Source organism: Mus caroli, chromosome 7 (genome assembly GCF_900094665.2).
Source record: "Mus caroli chromosome 7, CAROLI_EIJ_v1.1, whole genome shotgun sequence".
NCBI classification, from domain to species: domain Eukaryota; kingdom Metazoa; phylum Chordata; class Mammalia; order Rodentia; family Muridae; genus Mus; species Mus caroli.
In genome coordinates, this window is record NC_034576.1 from 108828371 (window position 1) to 108833427 (window position 5057).

Sequence of the window (5057 nt, forward strand, 5' to 3'; positions counted from 1 at the left end):
GAGACCTACATAAGGAAATTGAAAGAAGGAGGATTCGTTCTTCGCCTGCTTGCATTTACTTGCCAGCACATCTGTTGGAATCTACTTCTACAGAAGACCAGCTGAAACAACTAGCCTCATGGGATTGGGCAACTAATAGAGTTTTGGACTTCCAATTCGCAGCTGACAATTGTTGGTGTAGTTGGACTACAGACTTTAAGTCATCACAATGAATTCCCTCAATATAAAGAGACATTCCATACATTCTGTGACTCTAGAGAACCCTGACTAATTCAGTTACCCTCCAGATCTGAAGTACAGAACTTTACAATAAGATCATATTGCTGGAGAAACCCAATGTTTGAATCATAGAACATGGCAAAAACAAGCTGGTACTGACCTGGAAGCTTCCTCCCCATTACCTACTTTACATGGTGCTAGAAGGTGCTGTGCAAGTTTCTGGAGAAGAAAAATAATAAGCAGTCATGCCCAACTATAAATCCTGTAGTGTGCAACAATGACTGGCCTGACAAGAAATGCTTGCAGGTCAGTACCAGTTTGACTTCCTTTGAGGCATTAAGGGATGGTTCAACATGCATAAATCAATAAAAGTGTTTTATCTACCATATAAGGAGACTCAGACAGAAATTTCATTGTCATCTGAACAAATGCAGAAAAGGACCTTGAGAACACCACAAGTAATAAACGTCATGGGGAGGCTAGGGAAGCGAAGCATGCAGAAAACAATAAGTGCCATAGATGGCAAGCTGAAAGCCATCATGCTAGATGGAAGAAAATTCAGAACCTTGCCGCCAAGATCCCAAACAAGACAAGGATGTGTATTATCTCCACTCTTATTATTATACTCTTACAGTGCTTAAATTTTAGTTCAATAGGATAAGTAAATAAAAGTGATGTAAATAATAATGCATAAGTTACAGTATCCCCATATATAGACATTATCATCTTATACATAGAAGGCCCAAAGACAACCCCAAATTAAGAATTAAGAACTAATGAATGCTTTCAGCAATTGTAACAGGATAGACAATTAGTGCTCACAAATATGTATTTTTCCTATATATCAATGATGAAAAAGGAATCAGGGAAAAAATTCTATCTGTATTAGCCACAAAATTAATTTTTTAGGAATAAACTTAACAAAAGGAATTACAGACCTCTACAATAAAAATTTTAAGATACTGAAGAAAACAATATAGAGATAACAGAAAACCTAAAAGGTCTTTCATGCTAATGGGTTGAAGAATCCATTATCTTGTGAAAATGACATACAGCCATAACAAATCTACATTAAGTATGTGACTTCATCCCAAAGTCCAAGGCCATTAATTAAAAAACAAACTGAAGAAAAATCTCAAAATTTATATTTTAGTACAAAGAACCCAAGATAGCTAAAACAGTCTTAAGCCTGAGGCTTCCTGCTGCTTCTGAAAACTTGGGCTGGTTGGCAAGCCTCGAGTTTTCTTCTAGATTGAACTGCCCTTGCTGATTGGTGTGTGATATCTGCCAAGGAGACTGTACTGCAGCTGCTGGTTTGTGTTTGGTGCTTTCTAGTGGTATGTGCTGAAATCAATGAAGATTGGAATCACCCCAAAGAACTGTTTCTTACCAGGTCCACTTCCCCATGTACCAATAACATTTCTTTTCTACTACTTTTGGTGGTTGGTGGGCTAGAGGGAGATTGAACCCTTGTTAAAGAAGGCTAAAATCTCCCCATCCTGTGACATGACATCAAGTCTCTACAAGATTAGGCTTATCCTTTCCAACTGGAGCCTGACAAGGTAGCCCTCTGCTACATATGTGCCGGGGCCTCGGACCAGCCTGTGATGCTCTTTGCTTGGTGGATCAGTATCTAGAAGCTCCTAGGGGTCCAGGTTTGTTGACACTGTTGGTCTTCCTGTGTGGTTGGCACCCCATTCAGTTCCTTCAATCCTTCCCCTAATACTTCCATAGAAGTCCCTGACCTCCAACCAGTTCTAGGATGTGAATATCTACAATTGTCTCAATCAGCTGCTGGGTAGAGCCTCTCATATGACAGCCATGCTTGGCTCATGTCTTCAAGTACAACTTCAGTTTTACATCAGTAATAGTCATCAGGGTTTGGTGCCTGCCCATGAGATGGATCCCAAGTTGGAAGGAACAGTCACTCGTCAGCCATTTCTTCAGTCTCTGCTCCATTTTTTACACCATATTTTTAGAAATTCAAAGAATCATACTATCAAAGACAGGGAGTTCTGATGAATTCAGTCAGGTTTCTCTTTGAAGGGAAGAGAATTGTTGATAATCATACTCTAAAGAAACTCGGGATGGAGGCAGAAGGTGTGATTGAAGTTTATCAGGAACAAATAGGTTGTCACTCATTGGTTTAGATAATACTTTTCATTTTCCTCAATCTTTTTGTTTGTTTTATGCTTTAATAGTTCTTTTGTAATGTGATGTTCAAAATTCTAATTGAATTCTGGTACTCCATCTGCCATGGAGTAATCTGAATTTTCGTGTTCAATGTTCATTACTGGTTGGTTTTGTTGTGCTAATTTTTAGTGATCATGCTCACCTCCTTTAGTCTTTTCCTTTTTCTTTTAAAAAATGATCACCCTTTTCAGGACTGATCATTTTCAGGTTGGTAATGATTTAAAAATCATCCAGTGCAAGTTCCTGTAGGACCTCCAGGCTGGCCCTGCAGTTCCAGCATGTGCTTGCTGCACTCTAGACTGTGACCATCAGTGGGAAATGAAAGTGTTTTAGAGAACTGAATATGGAAAAATGGACCTGCCCTCAGCTGGAAGCTACTGAGGGCCTGGACCAAATAAAGAAAAGCACTTTTGTAGTCAAGATGAAAGGTAAAGTGAGAATAACAGCTAACTTCATGGAAGAGGGGGGAAAAAGCATTTTAAGTGTATGACAGTCTTGTCAGAAGATCCCAGGAAAGTTCTACCTTCGATCAGCTGTTAAGAATAAAGTTACTTGGGCTGGAGCGATGGTACAGCCATTAAAGGCAAGGCTTAGAACCAAAAATATAAGAAAAAAGTTACTCATGAAGAAGTATACACCACAGACACTGTTCCTTTTGATTCTGTGCTTTTCAACCTGGGACATGGGTTTTCAAGGGACATTCATTGTCTGTTCCAGATTGAGATAAACAGTACTTATAAAAAACATAATTTTTCCTTCCAGAAAGTTATTGATAAGTTATTTCCTAACAGTAATATATCATTAGAAGAAAACAACCAACTTGCTATATATAGTTTCCCCTAGTTTCTAATTTTTACTACTTTTATACTTTTTAACGAGAATTTCATATATTCATATAATGCATTTTGATCAACTCTATCTCCCATTGCCTTCCCTCCAAACTCTTCCCTATGCACTCTTCCCTCTCAACTTCATACACTCTTTTAAATCTTCTGATCCATCTAGTGTTTCCTGTACATGTATGTGTGTAGAACAATATAAATGGGCATAGGTAGTCTCTCAGGGGCTATATCCCTGAAAGTTTTCTGTTTAAAAACTCCCATCCTATATTTATAATGTCAAGTGATAAATTGGAATAGAAATCATTACCAAAATTATAGTATGTATGTCCTGCATCTTGAAGTTGTACAAAATATTAAGAAAAATCTAAACTATGCAAATTAGATGATAGATATAATGTGGTAACTAATACATTAATACAACTTTAATGTGAAATAAAATGCAAAATGTTCAACATTTTTATAAAAAGTTTTTCAATGAATTCCAAGACTATTCAGTTGATTGTAACCATGATTTATATAACTACTCATAAAAATTTTCATAACAGAAGATATTAGTTATACATACACGAGAGCTTGCCATTGCTAATTAGCATAAATACATATGAACACATACATAAAACAACATTTTTTTCTGGACAGAGATGAAATAGCAGGCTGAATTACCAAACACCCATATGCTGTCATACTCACATATTCAGAATTGACAGGGCACTTCTCTCTCATGACAGCTAGATGTAGGATTTATTCATATATTCCACATGCCTCCCTGCATGTATTTATATTTACTATCTTGTTAAATCCTCACAGTACTTTAAAATAAATCTTTCNATTCCTGAAATTTTAGAGTTTACAGATGTTTTGTTGAAGAAGTACAGGTACAAGTTTGAAGTTATACAAGAATATGAGCTGCATTTAATTCCAATTGTGTTCTGACAGCTAGCCAGGAGCTCTTCACCAGCACTCTGTATCACCACCAGAGAACACAAGAATCTCACTGTGTGCCAGCAGGTGAACAAGTCTCAGTGTGAACATATCAGCTTAGTAAAGTGAGTGCCAGCAGCAAAAATGGAGGGAAATTCATCTAAATGAGTGTGAGATTTTACTCATACTACTGACTTCTAGAATACTAACTTCTATTTTCCCGGAAAACTTATTTTTATTTATTTTAACTGTTACATAAAAAGCAAACCCACATTTATATCTTAATGATATACCTTGATATGTTTCTGTACCTGTATTCTTTGTATATTATTTAAATCATATTAGAGTATTTATCTTCTCAAATGTTTATTGATTATGATGAATACTTCCTAAATTCTTTCTTCTGGCTTATGGAATGAATGCACTAAATGTAACAGTGATCTATGTCCAGCCTCCTGTTCAGTAATCATGCATAATCTCTATGCTAGTATCCAGCTTTCCTCTCCCTCACCTACAACTCTCCCCAGTCTTTGTTTACTGCCATATTAGAGGATTTATAATAATATTTTCTTCTTGTGTAAACAAACAGGAAAGAGTAAGTTTCTACAAACAGCAATACCAACCCCATAGTACTGCATATTTAAGCTAGCAAGAAAACAATATTCCCCTTTATTCTATTTTTCAAATTTAAATTTATTTTCCTTTCAAATTTTTTATTGAACTATTTGTAGATTTTTATTTTTAGAAATCCTCACACTAATTTCTAAAGCAGCTGTGATACTTTATATTCCCACCAATAGAATGCTCTTTCCTCATATCCATGAGTGTACTCCTTCTCATTTGTACTTCTGATTACAGTCCTGTCTTGTGTTTCAGTTATAT